Source organism: Podarcis muralis, chromosome 13 (assembly GCF_964188315.1).
Source record: "Podarcis muralis chromosome 13, rPodMur119.hap1.1, whole genome shotgun sequence".
Taxonomy (NCBI): Eukaryota; Metazoa; Chordata; class Lepidosauria; order Squamata; family Lacertidae; genus Podarcis; species Podarcis muralis.
Window position 1 is genome coordinate 43,975,067 of NC_135667.1, and position 26,659 is coordinate 44,001,725.

The following is a 26,659-nucleotide window of genomic DNA, read 5'->3' on the forward strand; positions in this document are numbered from 1 at the left end:
CAGAAGCCGTTTGTCAATGCCAGCAGCCTTGTCAACCAATCAGAGGGAGCATTTTCACTCCCAGCAGTAGGTATAAAACCAGCAGGCCCGGCCTGCGCTCAGGCCAATGGCCTGCGCTCAGGCCAATGGCCTGCGCTCAGGCCAATGGCCTGCGCTCAGGCCAATGGCCTGCGCTCAGGCCAATGGCCTGCGCTCAGGCCAATGGCCTGCGCTCAGGCCAATGGCCTGCGCTCAGGCCAATGGCCTGCGCTCAGGCCAATGGCCTGCGCTCAGGCCAATGGCCTGCGCTCAGGCCAATGGCCTGCGCTCAGGCCAATGGCCTGCGCTCAGGCCAATGGCCTGCGCTCAGGCCAATGGCCTGCGCTCAGGCCAATGGCCTGCGCTCAGGCCAATGGCCTGCGCTCAGGCCAATGGCCTGCGCTCAGGCCAATGGCCTGCGCTCAGGCCAATGGCCTGCGCTCAGGCCAATGGCCTGCGCTCAGGCCAATGGCCTGCGCTCAGGCCAATGGCCTGCGCTCAGGCCAATGGCCTGCGCTCAGGCCAATGGCCTGCGCTCAGGCCAATGGCCTGCGCTCTCCTTTCCCTCTGGATTTGACTTTTCCTCTTCTCTCCCCCCCCCCCCACCTAATCTCAGGTTTTTTGTTTTCTTTATTTCCTTTACCACTCTTTCCTTCTTTCACACTCTTCCAGATTGTGCAACGTTTCCTCTTTCCTTCCTGGTCCTTTTGTCTCCTGCTTTTACAGAGGTCAGCACAAAAGGAGGAGGAGGATTTCTATATGGTAAATGTTTCAAAGTGGGGACTTCATCTGTGGTATGTCACAAATGGGACCTGCACCCAATTGTTGCAGTGTGTTCTGCTGCTTCTGTTTAGAGTTTCAGCCAGCTCTTCCCTCCAAGTGCATTACACAAGCACGCACACACAGAGACACGGGGACGCCCCATTCCATAATGATAATTTTATTCTTTATACCCCACACAACTGACTGGGTTGCCCCAGCCGCTCTGGGCGGCATCCATCATGTATAAAAACATAATAAAACACTAGATGTTTTTAAAAAAACACCCTTCAGTGTACAAGATTGCCTTCAGACGGCTTGGGAGTCGGAGAACTCCATACCCCCCAACATTTCTCCTTTGAAAATAGGGACACCCTAAGGAAAAGAGATTAACAGTAATCCTTCAAGTGGTTTGGCTATGCGTTGGTTAATGGGTTAATTGGTGAGCTATGAGGTAAAGGGGAGGGTCAGATGCCTTGTCAATCAAAGAATGCCTTGTCAACCAACCAGAGGCAGCTATGCAAACCCAGCAGCCTTGTCAACCAACCAGAAGCCGTTTGTCAATGCCAGCAGCCTTGTCAACCAATCAGAGGGAGCATTTTCACTCCCAGCAGTAGGTATAAAACCAGCAGGCCAGTGGCCTGCGCTCAGGCCAGTGGCCTGCGCTCAGGCCAGTGGCCTGCGCTCTCTTTTCCCTCTGGATTTGACTTTTCCTCTTCTCTCCCCCCCCCCCCACCTAATCTCAGGTTTTTTGTTTTCTTTATTTCCTTTACCACTCTTTCCTTCTTTCACACTCTTCCAGATTGTGCAACGTTTCCTCTTTCCTTCCTGGTCCTTTTGTCTCCTGCTTTTACAGAGGTCAGCACAAAAGGAGGAGGAGGATTTCTATATGGTAAATGCTTCAAAGTGGGGACTTCATCTGTGGTATGTCACAAATGGGACCTGCACCCAATTGTTGCAGTGTGTTCTGCTGCTTCTGTTTAGAGTTCCAGCCAGCTCTTCCCTCCAAGTGCATTACACAAGCACGCACACACAGAGACACGGGGACGCCCCATTCCATAATGATAATTTTATTCTTTATACCCCACACAACTGACTGGGTTGCCCCAGCCGCTCTGGGCGGCATCCATCATGTATAAAAACATAATAAAACACTAGATGTTTTTAAAAAAACACCCTTCAGTGTACAAGATTGCCTTCAGACGGCTTGGGAGTCGGAGAACTCCATACCCCCCAACATTTCTCCTTTGAAAATAGGGACACCCTAAGGAAAAGAGATTAACAGTAATCCTTCAAGTGGTTTGGCTATGCGTTGGTTAATGGGTTAATTGGTGAGCTATGAGGTAAAGGGGAGGGTCAAATGCCTTGTCAATCAAAGAATGCCTTGTCAACCAACCAGAGGCAGCTTTGCAAACCCAGCAGCCTTGTCAACCAACCAGAAGCCGTTTGTCAATGCCAGCAGCCTTGTCAACCAATCAGAGGGAGCATTTTCACTCCCAGCAGTAGGTATAAAACCAGCAGGCCAATGGCCTGCGCTCAGGCCAATGGCCTGCGCTCAGGCCAATGGCCTGCGCTCTCTTTTCCCTCTGGATTTGACTTTTCCTCTTCTCTCCCCCCCCCCCACCTAATCTCAGGTTTTTTGTTTTCTTTATTTCCTTTACCACTCTTTCCTTCTTTCACACTCTTCCAGATTGTGCAACGTTTCCTCTTTCCTTCCTGGTCCTTTTGTCTCCTGCTTTTACAGAGGTCAGCACAAAAGGAGGAGGAGGATTTCTATATGGTAAATGCTTCAAAGTGGGGACTTCATCTGTGGTATGTCACAAATGGGACCTGCACCCAATTGTTGCAGTGTGTTCTGCTGCTTCTGTTTAGAGTTCCAGCCAGCTCTTCCCTCCAAGTGCATTACACAAGCACGCACACACAGAGACACGGGGACGCCCCATTCCATAATGATAATTTTATTCTTTATACCCCACACAACTGACTGGGTTGCCCCAGCCGCTCTGGGCGGCATCCATCATGTATAAAAACATAATAAAACACTAGATGTTTTTAAAAAAACACCCTTCAGTGTACAAGATTGCCTTCAGACGGCTTGGGAGTCGGAGAACTCCATACCCCCCAACATTTCTCCTTTGAAAATAGGGACACCCTAAGGAAAAGAGATTAACAGTAATCCTTCAAGTGGTTTGGCTATGCGTTGGTTAATGGGTTAATTGGTGAGCTATGAGGTAAAGGGGAGGGTCAAATGCCTTGTCAATCAAAGAATGCCTTGTCAACCAACCAGAGGCAGCTTTGCAAACCCAGCAGCCTTGTCAACCAACCAGAAGCCGTTTGTCAATGCCAGCAGCCTTGTCAACCAATCAGAGGGAGCATTTTCACTCCCAGCAGTAGGTATAAAACCAGCAGGCCAATGGCCTGCGCTCAGGCCAATGGCCTGCGCTCAGGCCAATGGCCTGCGCTCTCTTTTCCCTCTGGATTTGACTTTTCCTCTTCTCTCCCCCCCCCCCCCCCACCTAATCTCAGGTTTTTTGTTTTCTTTATTTCCTTTACCACTCTTTCCTTCTTTCACACTCTTCCAGATTGTGCAACGTTTCCTCTTTCCTTCCTGGTCCTTTTGTCTCCTGCTTTTACAGAGGTCAGCACAAAAGGAGGAGGAGGATTTCTATATGGTAAATGCTTCAAAGTGGGGACTTCATCTGTGGTATGTCACAAATGGGACCTGCACCCAATTGTTGCAGTGTGTTCTGCTGCTTCTGTTTAGAGTTCCAGCCAGCTCTTCCCTCCAAGTGCATTACACAAGCACGCACACACAGAGACACGGGGACGCCCCATTCCATAATGATAATTTTATTCTTTATACCCCACACAACTGACTGGGTTGCCCCAGCCGCTCTGGGCGGCATCCATCATGTATAAAAACATAATAAAACACTAGATGTTTTTAAAAAAACACCCTTCAGTGTACAAGATTGCCTTCAGACGGCTTGGGAGTCGGAGAACTCCATACCCCCCAACATTTCTCCTTTGAAAATAGGGACACCCTAAGGAAAAGAGATTAACAGTAATCCTTCAAGTGGTTTGGCTATGCGTTGGTTAATGGGTTAATTGGTGAGCTATGAGGTAAAGGGGAGGGTCAAATGCCTTGTCAATCAAAGAATGCCTTGTCAACCAACCAGAGGCAGCTTTGCAAACCCAGCAGCCTTGTCAACCAACCAGAAGCCGTTTGTCAATGCCAGCAGCCTTGTCAACCAATCAGAGGGAGCATTTTCACTCCCAGCAGTAGGTATAAAACCAGCAGGCCCGGCCTGCGCTCAGGCCAATGGCCTGCGCTCAGGCCAATGGCCTGCGCTCAGGCCAATGGCCTGCGCTCAGGCCAATGGCCTGCGCTCAGGCCAATGGCCTGCGCTCAGGCCAATGGCCTGCGCTCAGGCCAATGGCCTGCGCTCAGGCCAATGGCCTGCGCTCAGGCCAATGGCCTGCGCTCAGGCCAATGGCCTGCGCTCAGGCCAATGGCCTGCGCTCAGGCCAATGGCCTGCGCTCAGGCCAATGGCCTGCGCTCAGGCCAATGGCCTGCGCTCAGGCCAATGGCCTGCGCTCAGGCCAATGGCCTGCGCTCAGGCCAATGGCCTGCGCTCAGGCCAATGGCCTGCGCTCAGGCCAATGGCCTGCGCTCAGGCCAATGGCCTGCGCTCTCTTTTCCCTCTGGATTTGACTTTTCCTCTTCTCTCCCCCCCCCCCACCTAATCTCAGGTTTTTTGTTTTCTTTATTTCCTTTACCACTCTTTCCTTCTTTCACACTCTTCCAGATTGTGCAACGTTTCCTATTTCCTTCCTGGTCCTTTTGTCTCCTGCTTTTACAGAGGTCAGCACAAAAGGAGGAGGAGGATTTCTATATGGTAAATGCTTCAAAGTGGGGACTTCATCTGTGGTATGTCACAAATGGGACCTGCACCCAATTGTTGCAGTGTGTTCTGCTGCTTCTGTTTAGAGTTCCAGCCAGCTCTTCCCTCCAAGTGCATTACACAAGCACGCACACACAGAGACACGGGGACGCCCCATTCCATAATGATAATTTTATTCTTTATACCCCACACAACTGACTGGGTTGCCCCAGCCGCTCTGGGCGGCATCCATCATGTATAAAAACATAATAAAACACTAGATGTTTTTAAAAAAACACCCTTCAGTGTACAAGATTGCCTTCAGACGGCTTGGGAGTCGGAGAACTCCATACCCCCCAACATTTCTCCTTTGAAAATAGGGACACCCTAAGGAAAAGAGATTAACAGTAATCCTTCAAGTGGTTTGGCTATGCGTTGGTTAATGGGTTAATTGGTGAGCTATGAGGTAAAGGGGAGGGTCAGATGCCTTGTCAATCAAAGAATGCCTTGTCAACCAACCAGAGGCAGCTTTGCAAACCCAGCAGCCTTGTCAACCAACCAGAAGCCGTTTGTCAATGCCAGCAGCCTTGTCAACCAATCAGAGGGAGCATTTTCACTCCCAGCAGTAGGTATAAAACCAGCAGGCCAATGGCCTGCGCTCAGGCCAATGGCCTGCGCTCAGGCCAATGGCCTGCGCTCTCTTTTCCCTCTGGATTTGACTTTTCCTCTTCTCTCCCCCCCCCACCTAATCTCAGGTTTTTTGTTTTCTTTATTTCCTTTACCACTCTTTCCTTCTTTCACACTCTTCCAGATTGTGCAACGTTTCCTCTTTCCTTCCTGGTCCTTTTGTCTCCTGCTTTTACAGAGGTCAGCACAAAAGGAGGAGGAGGATTTCTATATGGTAAATGCTTCAAAGTGGGGACTTCATCTGTGGTATGTCACAAATGGGACCTGCACCCAATTGTTGCAGTGTGTTCTGCTGCTTCTGTTTAGAGTTCCAGCCAGCTCTTCCCTCCAAGTGCATTACACAAGCACGCACACACAGAGACACGGGGACGCCCCATTCCATAATGATAATTTTATTCTTTATACCCCACACAACTGACTGGGTTGCCCCAGCCGCTCTGGGCGGCATCCATCATGTATAAAAACATAATAAAACACTAGATGTTTTTAAAAAAACACCCTTCAGTGTACAAGATTGCCTTCAGACGGCTTGGGAGTCGGAGAACTCCATACCCCCCAACATTTCTCCTTTGAAAATAGGGACACCCTAAGGAAAAGAGATTAACAGTAATCCTTCAAGTGGTTTGGCTATGCGTTGGTTAATGGGTTAATTGGTGAGCTATGAGGTAAAGGGGAGGGTCAGATGCCTTGTCAATCAAAGAATGCCTTGTCAACCAACCAGAGGCAGCTTTGCAAACCCAGCAGCCTTGTCAACCAACCAGAAGCCGTTTGTCAATGCCAGCAGCCTTGTCAACCAATCAGAGGGAGCATTTTCACTCCCAGCAGTAGGTATAAAACCAGCAGGCCAATGGCCTGCGCTCAGGCCAATGGCCTGCGCTCAGGCCAATGGCCTGCGCTCAGGCCAATGGCCTGCGCTCTCTTTTCCCTCTGGATTTGACTTTTCCTCTTCTCTCCCCCCCCCCCCCACCTAATCTCAGGTTTTTTGTTTTCTTTATTTCCTTTACCACTCTTTCCTTCTTTCACACTCTTCCAGATTGTGCAACGTTTCCTATTTCCTTCCTGGTCCTTTTGTCTCCTGCTTTTACAGAGGTCAGCACAAAAGGAGGAGGAGGATTTCTATATGGTAAATGCTTCAAAGTGGGGACTTCATCTGTGGTATGTCACAAATGGGACCTGCACCCAATTGTTGCAGTGTGTTCTGCTGCTTCTGTTTAGAGTTCCAGCCAGCTCTTCCCTCCAAGTGCATTACACAAGCACGCACACACAGAGACACGGGGACGCCCCATTCCATAATGATAATTTTATTCTTTATACCCCACACAACTGACTGGGTTGCCCCAGCCGCTCTGGGCGGCATCCATCATGTATAAAAACATAATAAAACACTAGATGTTTTTAAAAAAACACCCTTCAGTGTACAAGATTGCCTTCAGACGGCTTGGGAGTCGGAGAACTCCATACCCCCCAACATTTCTCCTTTGAAAATAGGGACACCCTAAGGAAAAGAGATTAACAGTAATCCTTCAAGTGGTTTGGCTATGCGTTGGTTAATGGGTTAATTGGTGAGCTATGAGGTAAAGGGGAGGGTCAGATGCCTTGTCAATCAAAGAATGCCTTGTCAACCAACCAGAGGCAGCTTTGCAAACCCAGCAGCCTTGTCAACCAACCAGAAGCCGTTTGTCAATGCCAGCAGCCTTGTCAACCAATCAGAGGGAGCATTTTCACTCCCAGCAGTAGGTATAAAACCAGCAGGCCAATGGCCTGCGCTCAGGCCAATGGCCTGCGCTCTCTTTTCCCTCTGGATTTGACTTTTCCTCTTCTCTCCCCCCCCCCCACCTAATCTCAGGTTTTTTGTTTTCTTTATTTCCTTTACCACTCTTTCCTTCTTTCACACTCTTCCAGATTGTGCAACGTTTCCTATTTCCTTCCTGGTCCTTTTGTCTCCTGCTTTTACAGAGGTCAGCACAAAAGGAGGAGGAGGATTTCTATATGGTAAATGCTTCAAAGTGGGGACTTCATCTGTGGTATGTCACAAATGGGACCTGCACCCAATTGTTGCAGTGTGTTCTGCTGCTTCTGTTTAGAGTTCCAGCCAGCTCTTCCCTCCAAGTGCATTACACAAGCACGCACACACAGAGACACGGGGACGCCCCATTCCATAATGATAATTTTATTCTTTATACCCCACACAACTGACTGGGTTGCCCCAGCCGCTCTGGGCGGCATCCATCATGTATAAAAACATAATAAAACACTAGATGTTTTTAAAAAAACACCCTTCAGTGTACAAGATTGCCTTCAGACGGCTTGGGAGTCGGAGAACTCCATACCCCCCAACATTTCTCCTTTGAAAATAGGGACACCCTAAGGAAAAGAGATTAACAGTAATCCTTCAAGTGGTTTGGCTATGCGTTGGTTAATGGGTTAATTGGTGAGCTATGAGGTAAAGGGGAGGGTCAGATGCCTTGTCAATCAAAGAATGCCTTGTCAACCAACCAGAGGCAGCTTTGCAAACCCAGCAGCCTTGTCAACCAACCAGAAGCCGTTTGTCAATGCCAGCAGCCTTGTCAACCAATCAGAGGGAGCATTTTCACTCCCAGCAGTAGGTATAAAACCAGCAGGCCAATGGCCTGCGCTCAGGCCAATGGCCTGCGCTCTCTTTTCCCTCTGGATTTGACTTTTCCTCTTCTCTCCCCCCCCCCCCACCTAATCTCAGGTTTTTTGTTTTCTTTATTTCCTTTACCACTCTTTCCTTCTTTCACACTCTTCCAGATTGTGCAACGTTTCCTCTTTCCTTCCTGGTCCTTTTGTCTCCTGCTTTTACAGAGGTCAGCACAAAAGGAGGAGGAGGATTTCTATATGGTAAATGCTTCAAAGTGGGGACTTCATCTGTGGTATGTCACAAATGGGACCTGCACCCAATTGTTGCAGTGTGTTCTGCTGCTTCTGTTTAGAGTTCCAGCCAGCTCTTCCCTCCAAGTGCATTACACAAGCACGCACACACAGAGACACGGGGACGCCCCATTCCATAATGATAATTTTATTCTTTATACCCCACACAACTGACTGGGTTGCCCCAGCCGCTCTGGGCGGCATCCATCATGTATAAAAACATAATAAAACACTAGATGTTTTTAAAAAAACACCCTTCAGTGTACAAGATTGCCTTCAGACGGCTTGGGAGTCGGAGAACTCCATACCCCCCAACATTTCTCCTTTGAAAATAGGGACACCCTAAGGAAAAGAGATTAACAGTAATCCTTCAAGTGGTTTGGCTATGCGTTGGTTAATGGGTTAATTGGTGAGCTATGAGGTAAAGGGGAGGGTCAGATGCCTTGTCAATCAAAGAATGCCTTGTCAACCAACCAGAGGCAGCTTTGCAAACCCAGCAGCCTTGTCAACCAACCAGAAGCCGTTTGTCAATGCCAGCAGCCTTGTCAACCAATCAGAGGGAGCATTTTCACTCCCAGCAGTAGGTATAAAACCAGCAGGCCAATGGCCTGCGCTCAGGCCAATGGCCTGCGCTCTCCTTTCCCTCTGGATTTGACTTTTCCTCTTCTCTCCCCCCCCCCCACCTAATCTCAGGTTTTTTGTTTTCTTTATTTCCTTTACCACTCTTTCCTTCTTTCACACTCTTCCAGATTGTGCAACGTTTCCTCTTTCCTTCCTGGTCCTTTTGTCTCCTGCTTTTACAGAGGTCAGCACAAAAGGAGGAGGAGGATTTCTATATGGTAAATGCTTCAAAGTGGGGACTTCATCTGTGGTATGTCACAAATGGGACCTGCACCCAATTGTTGCAGTGTGTTCTGCTGCTTCTGTTTAGAGTTCCAGCCAGCTCTTCCCTCCAAGTGCATTACACAAGCACGCACACACAGAGACACGGGGACGCCCCATTCCATAATGATAATTTTATTCTTTATACCCCACACAACTGACTGGGTTGCCCCAGCCGCTCTGGGCGGCATCCATCATGTATAAAAACATAATAAAACACTAGATGTTTTTAAAAAAACACCCTTCAGTGTACAAGATTGCCTTCAGACGGCTTGGGAGTCGGAGAACTCCATACCCCCCAACATTTCTCCTTTGAAAATAGGGACACCCTAAGGAAAAGAGATTAACAGTAATCCTTCAAGTGGTTTGGCTATGCGTTGGTTAATGGGTTAATTGGTGAGCTATGAGGTAAAGGGGAGGGTCAGATGCCTTGTCAATCAAAGAATGCCTTGTCAACCAACCAGAGGCAGCTTTGCAAACCCAGCAGCCTTGTCAACCAACCAGAAGCCGTTTGTCAATGCCAGCAGCCTTGTCAACCAATCAGAGGGAGCATTTTCACTCCCAGCAGTAGGTATAAAACCAGCAGGCCCGGCCTGCGCTCAGGCCAATGGCCTGCGCTCAGGCCAATGGCCTGCGCTCAGGCCAATGGCCTGCGCTCAGGCCAATGGCCTGCGCTCAGGCCAATGGCCTGCGCTCAGGCCAATGGCCTGCGCTCAGGCCAATGGCCTGCGCTCAGGCCAATGGCCTGCGCTCAGGCCAATGGCCTGCGCTCAGGCCAATGGCCTGCGCTCAGGCCAATGGCCTGCGCTCAGGCCAATGGCCTGCGCTCAGGCCAATGGCCTGCGCTCAGGCCAATGGCCTGCGCTCAGGCCAATGGCCTGCGCTCAGGCCAATGGCCTGCGCTCAGGCCAATGGCCTGCGCTCTCCTTTCCCTCTGGATTTGACTTTTCCTCTTCTCTCCCCCCCCCCCCCACCTAATCTCAGGTTTTTTGTTTTCTTTATTTCCTTTACCACTCTTTCCTTCTTTCACACTCTTCCAGATTGTGCAACGTTTCCTCTTTCCTTCCTGGTCCTTTTGTCTCCTGCTTTTACAGAGGTCAGCACAAAAGGAGGAGGAGGATTTCTATATGGTAAATGTTTCAAAGTGGGGACTTCATCTGTGGTATGTCACAAATGGGACCTGCACCCAATTGTTGCAGTGTGTTCTGCTGCTTCTGTTTAGAGTTTCAGCCAGCTCTTCCCTCCAAGTGCATTACACAAGCACGCACACACAGAGACACGGGGACGCCCCATTCCATAATGATAATTTTATTCTTTATACCCCACACAACTGACTGGGTTGCCCCAGCCGCTCTGGGCGGCATCCATCATGTATAAAAACATAATAAAACACTAGATGTTTTTAAAAAAACACCCTTCAGTGTACAAGATTGCCTTCAGACGGCTTGGGAGTCGGAGAACTCCATACCCCCCAACATTTCTCCTTTGAAAATAGGGACACCCTAAGGAAAAGAGATTAACAGTAATCCTTCAAGTGGTTTGGCTATGCGTTGGTTAATGGGTTAATTGGTGAGCTATGAGGTAAAGGGGAGGGTCAGATGCCTTGTCAATCAAAGAATGCCTTGTCAACCAACCAGAGGCAGCTTTGCAAACCCAGCAGCCTTGTCAACCAACCAGAAGCCGTTTGTCAATGCCAGCAGCCTTGTCAACCAATCAGAGGGAGCATTTTCACTCCCAGCAGTAGGTATAAAACCAGCAGGCCAATGGCCTGCGCTCTCCTTTCCCTCTGGATTTGACTTTTCCTCTTCTCTCCCCCCCCCCCCCACCTAATCTCAGGTTTTTTGTTTTCTTTATTTCCTTTACCACTCTTTCCTTCTTTCACACTCTTCCAGATTGTGCAACGTTTCCTCTTTCCTTCCTGGTCCTTTTGTCTCCTGCTTTTACAGAGGTCAGCACAAAAGGAGGAGGAGGATTTCTATATGGTAAATGTTTCAAAGTGGGGACTTCATCTGTGGTATGTCACAAATGGGACCTGCACCCAATTGTTGCAGTGTGTTCTGCTGCTTCTGTTTAGAGTTCCAGCCAGCTCTTCCCTCCAAGTGCATTACACAAGCACGCACACACAGAGACACGGGGACGCCCCATTCCATAATGATAATTTTATTCTTTATACCCCACACAACTGACTGGGTTGCCCCAGCCGCTCTGGGCGGCATCCATCATGTATAAAAACATAATAAAACACTAGATGTTTTTAAAAAAGCACCCTTCAGTGTACAAGATTGCCTTCAGACGGCTTGGGAGTCGGAGAACTCCATACCCCCCAACATTTCTCCTTTGAAAATAGGGACACCCTAAGGAAAAGAGATTAACAGTAATCCTTCAAGTGGTTTGGCTATGCGTTGGTTAATGGGTTAATTGGTGAGCTATGAGGTAAAGGGGAGGGTCAGATGCCTTGTCAATCAAAGAATGCCTTGTCAACCAACCAGAGGCAGCTTTGCAAACCCAGCAGCCTTGTCAACCAACCAGAAGCCGTTTGTCAATGCCAGCAGCCTTGTCAACCAATCAGAGGGAGCATTTTCACTCCCAGCAGTAGGTATAAAACCAGCAGGCCCGGCCTGCGCTCAGGCCAATGGCCTGCGCTCAGGCCAATGGCCTGCGCTCAGGCCAATGGCCTGCGCTCAGGCCAATGGCCTGCGCTCAGGCCAATGGCCTGCGCTCAGGCCAATGGCCTGCGCTCAGGCCAATGGCCTGCGCTCAGGCCAATGGCCTGCGCTCAGGCCAATGGCCTGCGCTCAGGCCAATGGCCTGCGCTCAGGCCAATGGCCTGCGCTCAGGCCAATGGCCTGCGCTCAGGCCAATGGCCTGCGCTCAGGCCAATGGCCTGCGCTCAGGCCAATGGCCTGCGCTCAGGCCAATGGCCTGCGCTCAGGCCAATGGCCTGCGCTCAGGCCAATGGCCTGCGCTCAGGCCAATGGCCTGCGCTCAGGCCAATGGCCTGCGCTCAGGCCAATGGCCTGCGCTCAGGCCAATGGCCTGCGCTCTCCTTTCCCTCTGGATTTGACTTTTCCTCTTCTCTCCCCCCCCCCCACCTAATCTCAGGTTTTTTGTTTTCTTTATTTCCTTTACCACTCTTTCCTTCTTTCACACTCTTCCAGATTGTGCAACGTTTCCTCTTTCCTTCCTGGTCCTTTTGTCTCCTGCTTTTACAGAGGTCAGCACAAAAGGAGGAGGAGGATTTCTATATGGTAAATGTTTCAAAGTGGGGACTTCATCTGTGGTATGTCACAAATGGGACCTGCACCCAATTGTTGCAGTGTGTTCTGCTGCTTCTGTTTAGAGTTCCAGCCAGCTCTTCCCTCCAAGTGCATTACACAAGCACGCACACACAGAGACACGGGGACGCCCCATTCCATAATGATAATTTTATTCTTTATACCCCACACAACTGACTGGGTTGCCCCAGCCGCTCTGGGCGGCATCCATCATGTATAAAAACATAATAAAACACTAGATGTTTTTAAAAAAGCACCCTTCAGTGTACAAGATTGCCTTCAGACGGCTTGGGAGTCGGAGAACTCCATACCCCCCAACATTTCTCCTTTGAAAATAGGGACACCCTAAGGAAAAGAGATTAACAGTAATCCTTCAAGTGGTTTGGCTATGCGTTGGTTAATGGGTTAATTGGTGAGCTATGAGGTAAAGGGGAGGGTCAGATGCCTTGTCAATCAAAGAATGCCTTGTCAACCAACCAGAGGCAGCTATGCAAACCCAGCAGCCTTGTCAACCAACCAGAAGCCGTTTGTCAATGCCAGCAGCCTTGTCAACCAATCAGAGGGAGCATTTTCACTCCCAGCAGTAGGTATAAAACCAGCAGGCCAGTGGCCTGCGCTCAGGCCAGTGGCCTGCGCTCAGGCCAGTGGCCTGCGCTCTCTTTTCCCTCTGGATTTGACTTTTCCTCTTCTCTCCCCCCCCCCCCCACCTAATCTCAGGTTTTTTGTTTTCTTTATTTCCTTTACCACTCTTTCCTTCTTTCACACTCTTCCAGATTGTGCAACGTTTCCTCTTTCCTTCCTGGTCCTTTTGTCTCCTGCTTTTACAGAGGTCAGCACAAAAGGAGGAGGAGGATTTCTATATGGTAAATGCTTCAAAGTGGGGACTTCATCTGTGGTATGTCACAAATGGGACCTGCACCCAATTGTTGCAGTGTGTTCTGCTGCTTCTGTTTAGAGTTCCAGCCAGCTCTTCCCTCCAAGTGCATTACACAAGCACGCACACACAGAGACACGGGGACGCCCCATTCCATAATGATAATTTTATTCTTTATACCCCACACAACTGACTGGGTTGCCCCAGCCGCTCTGGGCGGCATCCATCATGTATAAAAACATAATAAAACACTAGATGTTTTTAAAAAAACACCCTTCAGTGTACAAGATTGCCTTCAGACGGCTTGGGAGTCGGAGAACTCCATACCCCCCAACATTTCTCCTTTGAAAATAGGGACACCCTAAGGAAAAGAGATTAACAGTAATCCTTCAAGTGGTTTGGCTATGCGTTGGTTAATGGGTTAATTGGTGAGCTATGAGGTAAAGGGGAGGGTCAAATGCCTTGTCAATCAAAGAATGCCTTGTCAACCAACCAGAGGCAGCTTTGCAAACCCAGCAGCCTTGTCAACCAACCAGAAGCCGTTTGTCAATGCCAGCAGCCTTGTTAACCAATCAGAGGGAGCATTTTCACTCCCAGCAGTAGGTATAAAACCAGCAGGCCAATGGCCTGCGCTCAGGCCAATGGCCTGCGCTCAGGCCAATGGCCTGCGCTCTCCTTTCCCTCTGGATTTGACTTTTCCTCTTCTCTCCCCCCCCCCACCTAATCTCAGGTTTTTTGTTTTCTTTATTTCCTTTACCACTCTTTCCTTCTTTCACACTCTTCCAGATTGTGCAACGTTTCCTCTTTCCTTCCTGGTCCTTTTGTCTCCTGCTTTTACAGAGGTCAGCACAAAAGGAGGAGGAGGATTTCTATATGGTAAATGCTTCAAAGTGGGGACTTCATCTGTGGTATGTCACAAATGGGACCTGCACCCAATTGTTGCAGTGTGTTCTGCTGCTTCTGTTTAGAGTTCCAGCCAGCTCTTCCCTCCAAGTGCATTACACAAGCACGCACACACAGAGACACGGGGACGCCCCATTCCATAATGATAATTTTATTCTTTATACCCCACACAACTGACTGGGTTGCCCCAGCCGCTCTGGGCGGCATCCATCATGTATAAAAACATAATAAAACACTAGATGTTTTTAAAAAAACACCCTTCAGTGTACAAGATTGCCTTCAGACGGCTTGGGAGTCGGAGAACTCCATACCCCCCAACATTTCTCCTTTGAAAATAGGGACACCCTAAGGAAAAGAGATTAACAGTAATCCTTCAAGTGGTTTGGCTATGCGTTGGTTAATGGGTTAATTGGTGAGCTATGAGGTAAAGGGGAGGGTCAGATGCCTTGTCAATCAAAGAATGCCTTGTCAACCAACCAGAGGCAGCTTTGCAAACCCAGCAGCCTTGTCAACCAACCAGAAGCCGTTTGTCAATGCCAGCAGCCTTGTCAACCAATCAGAGGGAGCATTTTCACTCCCAGCAGTAGGTATAAAACCAGCAGGCCAATGGCCTGCGCTCAGGCCAATGGCCTGCGCTCTCTTTTCCCTCTGGATTTGACTTTTCCTCTTCTCTCCCCCCCCCCCACCTAATCTCAGGTTTTTTGTTTTCTTTATTTCCTTTACCACTCTTTCCTTCTTTCACACTCTTCCAGATTGTGCAACGTTTCCTCTTTCCTTCCTGGTCCTTTTGTCTCCTGCTTTTACAGAGGTCAGCACAAAAGGAGGAGGAGGATTTCTATATGGTAAATGCTTCAAAGTGGGGACTTCATCTGTGGTATGTCACAAATGGGACCTGCACCCAATTGTTGCAGTGTGTTCTGCTGCTTCTGTTTAGAGTTCCAGCCAGCTCTTCCCTCCAAGTGCATTACACAAGCACGCACACACAGAGACACGGGGACGCCCCATTCCATAATGATAATTTTATTCTTTATACCCCACACAACTGACTGGGTTGCCCCAGCCGCTCTGGGCGGCATCCATCATGTATAAAAACATAATAAAACACTAGATGTTTTTAAAAAAACACCCTTCAGTGTACAAGATTGCCTTCAGACGGCTTGGGAGTCGGAGAACTCCATACCCCCCAACATTTCTCCTTTGAAAATAGGGACACCCTAAGGAAAAGAGATTAACAGTAATCCTTCAAGTGGTTTGGCTATGCGTTGGTTAATGGGTTAATTGGTGAGCTATGAGGTAAAGGGGAGGGTCAGATGCCTTGTCAATCAAAGAATGCCTTGTCAACCAACCAGAGGCAGCTTTGCAAACCCAGCAGCCTTGTCAACCAACCAGAAGCCGTTTGTCAATGCCAGCAGCCTTGTCAACCAATCAGAGGGAGCATTTTCACTCCCAGCAGTAGGTATAAAACCAGCAGGCCAATGGCCTGCGCTCTCTTTTCCCTCTGGATTTGACTTTTCCTCTTCTCTCCCCCCCCCCACCTAATCTCAGGTTTTTTGTTTTCTTTATTTCCTTTACCACTCTTTCCTTCTTTCACACTCTTCCAGATTGTGCAACGTTTCCTCTTTCCTTCCTGGTCCTTTTGTCTCCTGCTTTTACAGAGGTCAGCACAAAAGGAGGAGGAGGATTTCTATATGGTAAATGCTTCAAAGTGGGGACTTCATCTGTGGTATGTCACTAATGGGACCTGCACCCAATTGTTGCAGTGTGTTCTGCTGCTTCTGTTTAGAGTTCCAGCCAGCTCTTCCCTCCAAGTGCATTACACAAGCACGCACACACAGAGACACGGGGACGCCCCATTCCATAATGATAATTTTATTCTTTATACCCCACACAACTGACTGGGTTGCCCCAGCCGCTCTGGGCGGCATCCATCATGTATAAAAACATAATAAAACACTAGATGTTTTTAAAAAAACACCCTTCAGTGTACAAGATTGCCTTCAGACGGCTTGGGAGTCGGAGAACTCCATACCCCCCAACATTTCTCCTTTGAAAATAGGGACACCCTAAGGAAAAGAGATTAACAGTAATCCTTCAAGTGGTTTGGCTATGCGTTGGTTAATGGGTTAATTGGTGAGCTATGAGGTAAAGGGGAGGGTCAGATGCCTTGTCAATCAAAGAATGCCTTGTCAACCAACCAGAGGCAGCTTTGCAAACCCAGCAGCCTTGTCAACCAACCAGAAGCCGTTTGTCAATGCCAGCAGCCTTGTCAACCAATCAGAGGGAGCATTTTCACTCCCAGCAGTAGGTATAAAACCAGCAGGCCAATGGCCTGCGCTCAGGCCAATGGCCTGCGCTCTCCTTTCCCTCTGGATTTGACTTTTCCTCTTCTCTCCCCCCCCCCCACCTAATCTCAGGTTTTTTGTTTTCTTTATTTCCTTTACCACTCTTTCCTTCTTTCACACTCTTCCAGATTGTGCAACGTTTCCTCTTTCCTTCCTGGTCCTTTTGTCTCCTGCTTTTACAGAGGTCAGCACAAAAGGAGGAGGAGGATTTCTATATGGTAAATGTTTCAAAGTGGGGACTTCATCTGTGGTATGTCACAAATGGGACCTGCACCCAATTGTTGCAGTGTGTTCTGCTGCTTCTGTTTAGAGTTCCAGCCAGCTCTTCCCTCCAAGTGCATTACACAAGCACGCACACACAGAGACACGGGGACGCCCCATTCCATAATGATAATTTTATTCTTTATACCCCACACAACTGACTGGGTTGCCCCAGCCGCTCTGGGCGGCATCCATCATGTATAAAAACATAATAAAACACTAGATGTTTTTAAAAAAACACCCTTCAGTGTACAAGATTGCCTTCAGACGGCTTGGGAGTCGGAGAACTCCATACCCCCCAACATTTCTCCTTTGAAAATAGGGACACCCTAAGGAAAAGAGATTAACAGTAATCCTTCAAGTGGTTTGGCTATGCGTTGGTTAATGGGTTAATTGGTGAGCTATGAGGTAAAGGGGAGGGTCAGATGCCTTGTCAATCAAAGAATGCCTTGTCAACCAACCAGAGGCAGCTTTGCAAACCCAGCAGCCTTGTCAACCAACCAGAAGCCGTTTGTCAATGCCAGCAGCCTTGTCAACCAATCAGAGGGAGCATTTTCACTCCCAGCAGTAGGTATAAAACCAGCAGGCCAATGGCCTGCGCTCAGGCCAATGGCCTGCGCTCTCTTTTCCCTCTGGATTTGACTTTTCCTCTTCTCTCCCCCCCCCCCCACCTAATCTCAGGTTTTTTGTTTTCTTTATTTCCTTTACCACTCTTTCCTTCTTTCACACTCTTCCAGATTGTGCAACGTTTCCTCTTTCCTTCCTGGTCCTTTTGTCTCCTGCTTTTACAGAGGTCAGCACAAAAGGAGGAGGAGGATTTCTATATGGTAAATGCTTCAAAGTGGGGACTTCATCTGTGGTATGTCACAAATGGGACCTGCACCCAATTGTTGCAGTGTGTTCTGCTGCTTCTGTTTAGAGTTCCAGCCAGCTCTTCCCTCCAAGTGCATTACACAAGCACGCACACACAGAGACACGGGGACGCCCCATTCCATAATGATAATTTTATTCTTTATACCCCACACAACTGACTGGGTTGCCCCAGCCGCTCTGGGCGGCATCCATCATGTATAAAAACATAATAAAACACTAGATGTTTTTAAAAAAACACCCTTCAGTGTACAAGATTGCCTTCAGACGGCTTGGGAGTCGGAGAACTCCATACCCCCCAACATTTCTCCTTTGAAAATAGGGACACCCTAAGGAAAAGAGATTAACAGTAATCCTTCAAGTGGTTTGGCTATGCGTTGGTTAATGGGTTAATTGGTGAGCTATGAGGTAAAGGGGAGGGTCAGATGCCTTGTCAATCAAAGAATGCCTTGTCAACCAACCAGAGGCAGCTTTGCAAACCCAGCAGCCTTGTCAACCAACCAGAAGCCGTTTGTCAATGCCAGCAGCCTTGTCAACCAATCAGAGGGAGCATTTTCACTCCCAGCAGTAGGTATAAAACCAGCAGGCCAATGGCCTGCGCTCTCTTTTCCCTCTGGATTTGACTTTTCCTCTTCTCTCCCCCCCCCCACCTAATCTCAGGTTTTTTGTTTTCTTTATTTCCTTTACCACTCTTTCCTTCTTTCACACTCTTCCAGATTGTGCAACGTTTCCTCTTTTCTTCCTGGTCCTTTTGTCTCCTGCTTTTACAGAGGTCAGCACAAAAGGAGGAGGAGGATTTCTATATGGTAAATGTTTCAAAGTGGGGACTTCATCTGTGGTATGTCACAAATGGGACCTGCACCCAATTGTTGCAGTGTGTTCTGCTGCTTCTGTTTAGAGTTTCAGCCAGCTCTTCCCTCCAAGTGCATTACACAAGCACGCACACACAGAGACACGGGGACGCCCCATTCCATAATGATAATTTTATTCTTTATACCCCACACAACTGACTGGGTTGCCCCAGCCGCTCTGGGCGGCATCCATCATGTATAAAAACATAATAAAACACTAGATGTTTTTAAAAAAACACCCTTCAGTGTACAAGATTGCCTTCAGACGGCTTGGGAGTCGGAGAACTCCATACCCCCCAACATTTCTCCTTTGAAAATAGGGACACCCTAAGGAAAAGAGATTAACAGTAATCCTTCAAGTGGTTTGGCTATGCGTTGGTTAATGGGTTAATTGGTGAGCTATGAGGTAAAGGGGAGGGTCAGATGCCTTGTCAATCAAAGAATGCCTTGTCAACCAACCAGAGGCAGCTATGCAAACCCAGCAGCCTTGTCAACCAACCAGAAGCCGTTTGTCAATGCCAGCAGCCTTGTCAACCAATCAGAGGGAGCATTTTCACTCCCAGCAGTAGGTATAAAACCAGCAGGCCAGTGGCCTGCGCTCAGGCCAGTGGCCTGCGCTCAGGCCAGTGGCCTGCGCTCTCTTTTCCCTCTGGATTTGACTTTTCCTCTTCTCTCCCCCCCCCCCCCACCTAATCTCAGGTTTTTTGTTTTCTTTATTTCCTTTACCACTCTTTCCTTCTTTCACACTCTTCCAGATTGTGCAACGTTTCCTCTTTCCTTCCTGGTCCTTTTGTCTCCTGCTTTTACAGAGGTCAGCACAAAAGGAGGAGGAGGATTTCTATATGGTAAATGCTTCAAAGTGGGGACTTCATCTGTGGTATGTCACAAATGGGACCTGCACCCAATTGTTGCAGTGTGTTCTGCTGCTTCTGTTTAGAGTTCCAGCCAGCTCTTCCCTCCAAGTGCATTACACAAGCACGCACACACAGAGACACGGGGACGCCCCATTCCATAATGATAATTTTATTCTTTATACCCCACACAACTGACTGGGTTGCCCCAGCCGCTCTGGGCGGCATCCATCATGTATAAAAACATAATAAAACACTAGATGTTTTTAAAAAAACACCCTTCAGTGTACAAGATTGCCTTCAGACGGCTTGGGAGTCGGAGAACTCCATACCCCCCAACATTTCTCCTTTGAAAATAGGGACACCCTAAGGAAAAGAGATTAACAGTAATCCTTCAAGTGGTTTGGCTATGCGTTGGTTAATGGGTTAATTGGTGAGCTATGAGGTAAAGGGGAGGGTCAAATGCCTTGTCAATCAAAGAATGCCTTGTCAACCAACCAGAGGCAGCTTTGCAAACCCAGCAGCCTTGTCAACCAACCAGAAGCCGTTTGTCAATGCCAGCAGCCTTGTTAACCAATCAGAGGGAGCATTTTCACTCCCAGCAGTAGGTATAAAACCAGCAGGCCCGGCCTGCGCTCAGGCCAATGGCCTGCGCTCAGGCCAATGGCCTGCGCTCAGGCCAATGGCCTGCGCTCAGGCCAATGGCCTGCGCTCAGGCCAATGGCCTGCGCTCAGGCCAATGGCCTGCGCTCAGGCCAATGGCCTGCGCTCAGGCCAATGGCCTGCGCTCAGGCCAATGGCCTGCGCTCAGGCCAATGGCCTGCGCTCAGGCCAATGGCCTGCGCTCAGGCCAATGGCCTGCGCTCAGGCCAATGGCCTGCGCTCAGGCCAATGGCCTGCGCTCAGGCCAATGGCCTGCGCTCAGGCCAATGGCCTGCGCTCAGGCCAATGGCCTGCGCTCAGGCCAATGGCCTGCGCTCAGGCCAATGGCCTGCGCTCAGGCCAATGGCCTGCGCTCAGGCCAATGGCCTGCGCTCAGGCCAATGGCCTGCGCTCAGGCCAATGGCCTGCGCTCTCCTTTCCCTCTGGATTTGACTTTTCCTCTTCTCTCCCCCCCCCCACCTAATCTCAGGTTTTTTGTTTTCTTTATTTCCTTTACCACTCTTTCCTTCTTTCACACTCTTCCAGATTGTGCAACGTTTCCTCTTTCCTTCCTGGTCCTTTTGTCTCCTGCTTTTACAGAGGTCAGCACAAAAGGAGGAGGAGGATTTCTATATGGTAAATGCTTCAAAGTGGGGACTTCATCTGTGGTATGTCACAAATGGGACCTGCACCCAATTGTTGCAGTGTGTTCTGCTGCTTCTATTTAGAGTTCCAGCCAGCTCTTCCCTCCAAGTGCATTACACAAGCACGCACACACAGAGACACGGGGACGCCCCATTCCATAATGATAATTTTATTCTTTATACCCCACACAACTGACTGGGTTGCCCCAGCCGCTCTGGGCGGCATCCATCATGTATAAAAACATAATAAAACACTAGATGTTTTTAAAAAAACACCCTTCAGTGTACAAGATTGCCTTCAGACGGCTTGGGAGTCGGAGAACTCCATACCCCCCAACATTTCTCCTTTGAAAATAGGGACACCCTAAGGAAAAGAGATTAACAGTAATCCTTCAAGTGGTTTGGCTATGCGTTGGTTAATGGGTTAATTGGTGAGCTATGAGGTAAAGGGGAGGGTCAGATGCCTTGTCAATCAAAGAATGCCTTGTCAACCAACCAGAGGCAGCTTTGCAAACCCAGCAGCCTTGTCAACCAACCAGAAGCCGTTTGTCAATGCCAGCAGCCTTGTCAACCAATCAGAGGGAGCATTTTCACTCCCAGCAGTAGGTATAAAACCAGCAGGCCAATGGCCTGCGCTCTCTTTTCCCTCTGGATTTGACTTTTCCTCTTCTCTCCCCCCCCCCCCACCTAATCTCAGGTTTTTTGTTTTCTTTATTTCCTTTACCACTCTTTCCTTCTTTCACACTCTTCCAGATTGTGCAACGTTTCCTCTTTCCTTCCTGGTCCTTTTGTCTCCTGCTTTTACAGAGGTCAGCACAAAAGGAGGAGGAGGATTTCTATATGGTAAATGCTTCAAAGTGGGGACTTCATCTGTGGTATGTCACAAATGGGACCTGCACCCAATTGTTGCAGTGTGTTCTGCTGCTTCTGTTTAGAGTTCCAGCCAGCTCTTCCCTCCAAGTGCATTACACAAGCACGCACACACAGAGACACGGGGACGCCCCATTCCATAATGATAATTTTATTCTTTATACCCCACACAACTGACTGGGTTGCCCCAGCCGCTCTGGGCGGCATCCATCATGTATAAAAACATAATAAAACACTAGATGTTTTTAAAAAAACACCCTTCAGTGTACAAGATTGCCTTCAGACGGCTTGGGAGTCGGAGAACTCCATACCCCCCAACATTTCTCCTTTGAAAATAGGGACACCCTAAGGAAAAGAGATTAACAGTAATCCTTCAAGTGGTTTGGCTATGCGTTGGTTAATGGGTTAATTGGTGAGCTATGAGGTAAAGGGGAGGGTCAGATGCCTTGTCAATCAAAGAATGCCTTGTCAACCAACCAGAGGCAGCTTTGCAAACCCAGCAGCCTTGTCAACCAACCAGAAGCCGTTTGTCAATGCCAGCAGCCTTGTCAACCAATCAGAGGGAGCATTTTCACTCCCAGCAGTAGGTATAAAACCAGCAGGCCAATGGCCTGCGCTCTCTTTTCCCTCTGGATTTGACTTTTCCTCTTCTCTCCCCCCCCCCACCTAATCTCAGGTTTTTTGTTTTCTTTATTTCCTTTACCACTCTTTCCTTCTTTCACACTCTTCCAGATTGTGCAACGTTTCCTCTTTCCTTCCTGGTCCTTTTGTCTCCTGCTTTTACAGAGGTCAGCACAAAAGGAGGAGGAGGATTTCTATATGGTAAATGCTTCAAAGTGGGGACTTCATCTGTGGTATGTCACAAATGGGACCTGCACCCAATTGTTGCAGTGTGTTCTGCTGCTTCTGTTTAGAGTTCCAGCCAGCTCTTCCCTCCAAGTGCATTACACAAGCACGCACACACAGAGACACGGGGACGCCCCATTCCATAATGATAATTTTATTCTTTATACCCCACACAACTGACTGGGTTGCCCCAGCCGCTCTGGGCGGCATCCATCATGTATAAAAACATAATAAAACACTAGATGTTTTTAAAAAAACACCCTTCAGTGTACAAGATTGCCTTCAGACGGCTTGGGAGTCGGAGAACTCCATACCCCCCAACATTTCTCCTTTGAAAATAGGGACACCCTAAGGAAAAGAGATTAACAGTAATCCTTCAAGTGGTTTGGCTATGCGTTGGTTAATGGGTTAATTGGTGAGCTATGAGGTAAAGGGGAGGGTCAGATGCCTTGTCAATCAAAGAATGCCTTGTCAACCAACCAGAGGCAGCTTTGCAAACCCAGCAGCCTTGTCAACCAACCAGAAGCCGTTTGTCAATGCCAGCAGCCTTGTCAACCAATCAGAGGGAGCATTTTCACTCCCAGCAGTAGGTATAAAACCAGCAGGCCAATGGCCTGCGCTCAGGCCAATGGCCTGCGCTCAGGCCAATGGCCTGCGCTCAGGCCAATGGCCTGCGCTCTCCTTTCCCTCTGGATTTGACTTTTCCTCTTCTCTCCCCCCCCCCCCACCTAATCTCAGGTTTTTTGTTTTCTTTATTTCCTTTACCACTCTTTCCTTCTTTCACACTCTTCCAGATTGTGCAACGTTTCCTCTTTCCTTCCTGGTCCTTTTGTCTCCTGCTTTTACAGAGGTCAGCACAAAAGGAGGAGGAGGATTTCTATATGGTAAATGTTTCAAAGTGGGGACTTCATCTGTGGTATGTCACAAATGGGACCTGCACCCAATTGTTGCAGTGTGTTCTGCTGCTTCTGTTTAGAGTTCCAGCCAGCTCTTCCCTCCAAGTGCATTACACAAGCACGCACACACAGAGACACGGGGACGCCCCATTCCATAATGATAATTTTATTCTTTATACCCCACACAACTGACTGGGTTGCCCCAGCCGCTCTGGGCGGCATCCATCATGTATAAAAACATAATAAAACACTAGATGTTTTTAAAAAAACACCCTTCAGTGTACAAGATTGCCTTCAGACGGCTTGGGAGTCGGAGAACTCCATACCCCCCAACATTTCTCCTTTGAAAATAGGGACACCCTAAGGAAAAGAGATTAACAGTAATCCTTCAAGTGGTTTGGCTATGCGTTGGTTAATGGGTTAATTGGTGAGCTATGAGGTAAAGGGGAGGGTCAGATGCCTTGTCAATCAAAGAATGCCTTGTCAACCAACCAGAGGCAGCTTTGCAAACCCAGCAGCCTTGTCAACCAACCAGAAGCCGTTTGTCAATGCCAGCAGCCTTGTCAACCAATCAGAGGGAGCATTTTCACTCCCAGCAGTAGGTATAAAACCAGCAGGCCAATGGCCTGCGCTCAGGCCAATGGCCTGCGCTCTCTTTTCCCTCTGGATTTGACTTTTCCTCTTCTCTCCCCCCCCCCCCCACCTAATCTCAGGTTTTTTGTTTTCTTTATTTCCTTTACCACTCTTTCCTTCTTTCACACTCTTCCAGATTGTGCAACGTTTCCTCTTTCCTTCCTGGTCCTTTTGTCTCCTGCTTTTACAGAGGTCAGCACAAAAGGAGGAGGAGGATTTCTATATGGTAAATGCTTCAAAGTGGGGACTTCATCTGTGGTATGTCACAAATGGGACCTGCACCCAATTGTTGCAGTGTGTTCTGCTGCTTCTGTTTAGAGTTCCAGCCAGCTCTTCCCTCCAAGTGCATTACACAAGCACGCACACACAGAGACACGGGGACGCCCCATTCCATAATGATAATTTTATTCTTTATACCCCACACAACTGACTGGGTTGCCCCAGCCGCTCTGGGCGGCATCCATCATGTATAAAAACATAATAAAACACTAGATGTTTTTAAAAAAACACCCTTCAGTGTACAAGATTGCCTTCAGACGGCTTGGGAGTCGGAGAACTCCATACCCCCCAACATTTCTCCTTTGAAAATAGGGACACCCTAAGGAAAAGAGATTAACAGTAATCCTTCAAGTGGTTTGGCTATGCGTTGGTTAATGGGTTAATTGGTGAGCTATGAGGTAAAGGGGAGGGTCAGATGCCTTGTCAATCAAAGAATGCCTTGTCAACCAACCAGAGGCAGCTTTGCAAACCCAGCAGCCTTGTCAACCAACCAGAAGCCGTTTGTCAATGCCAGCAGCCTTGTCAACCAATCAGAGGGAGCATTTTCACTCCCAGCAGTAGGTATAAAAACAGCAGGCCAATGGCCTGCGCTCTCTTTTCCCTCTGGATTTGACTTTTCCTCTTCTCTCCCCCCCCCCCCACCTAATCTCAGGTTTTTTGTTTTCTTTATTTCCTTTACCACTCTTTCCTTCTTTCACACTCTTCCAGATTGTGCAACGTTTCCTCTTTCCTTCCTGGTCCTTTTGTCTCCTGCTTTTACAGAGGTCAGCACAAAAGGAGGAGGAGGATTTCTATATGGTAAATGCTTCAAAGTGGGGACTTCATCTGTGGTATGTCACAAATGGGACCTGCACCCAATTGTTGCAGTGTGTTCTGCTGCTTCTGTTTAGAGTTCCAGCCAGCTCTTCCCTCCAAGTGCATTACACAAGCACGCACACACAGAGACACGGGGACGCCCCATTCCATAATGATAATTTTATTCTTTATACCCCACACAACTGACTGGGTTGCCCCAGCCGCTCTGGGCGGCATCCATCATGTATAAAAACATAATAAAACACTAGATGTTTTTAAAAAAACACCCTTCAGTGTACAAGATTGCCTTCAGACGGCTTGGGAGTCGGAGAACTCCATACCCCCCAACATTTCTCCTTTGAAAATAGGGACACCCTAAGGAAAAGAGATTAACAGTAATCCTTCAAGTGGTTTGGCTATGCGTTGGTTAATGGGTTAATTGGTGAGCTATGAGGTAAAGGGGAGGGTCAGATGCCTTGTCAATCAAAGAATGCCTTGTCAACCAACCAGAGGCAGCTTTGCAAACCCAGCAGCCTTGTCAACCAACCAGAAGCCGTTTGTCAATGCCAGCAGCCTTGTCAACCAATCAGAGGGAGCATTTTCACTCCCAGCAGTAGGTATAAAACCAGCAGGCCAATGGCCTGCGCTCAGGCCAATGGCCTGCGCTCTCCTTTCCCTCTGGATTTGACTTTTCCTCTTCTCTCCCCCCCCCCCACCTAATCTCAGGTTTTTTGTTTTCTTTATTTCCTTTACCACTCTTTCCTTCTTTCACACTCTTCCAGATTGTGCAACGTTTCCTCTTTCCTTCCTGGTCCTTTTGTCTCCTGCTTTTACAGAGGTCAGCACAAAAGGAGGAGGAGGATTTCTATATGGTAAATGTTTCAAAGTGGGGACTTCATCTGTGGTATGTCACAAATGGGACCTGCACCCAATTGTTGCAGTGTGTTCTGCTGCTTCTGTTTAGAGTTCCAGCCAGCTCTTCCCTCCAAGTGCATTACACAAGCACGCACACACAGAGACACGGGGACGCCCCATTCCATAATGATAATTTTATTCTTTATACCCCACACAACTGACTGGGTTGCCCCAGCCGCTCTGGGCGGCATCCATCATGTATAAAAACATAATAAAACACTAGATGTTTTTAAAAAAACACCCTTCAGTGTACAAGATTGCCTTCAGACGGCTTGGGAGTCGGAGAACTCCATACCCCCCAACATTTCTCCTTTGAAAATAGGGACACCCTAAGGAAAAGAGATTAACAGTAATCCTTCAAGTGGTTTGGCTATGCGTTGGTTAATGGGTTAATTGGTGAGCTATGAGGTAAAGGGGAGGGTCAGATGCCTTGTCAATCAAAGAATGCCTTGTCAACCAACCAGAGGCAGCTTTGCAAACCCAGCAGCCTTGTCAACCAACCAGAAGCCGTTTGTCAATGCCAGCAGCCTTGTCAACCAATCAGAGGGAGCATTTTCACTCCCAGCAGTAGGTATAAAACCAGCAGGCCAATGGCCTGCGCTCAGGCCAATGGCCTGCGCTCTCTTTTCCCTCTGGATTTGACTTTTCCTCTTCTCTCCCCCCCCCCCCACCTAATCTCAGGTTTTTTGTTTTCTTTATTTCCTTTACCACTCTTTCCTTCTTTCACACTCTTCCAGATTGTGCAACGTTTCCTCTTTCCTTCCTGGTCCTTTTGTCTCCTGCTTTTAC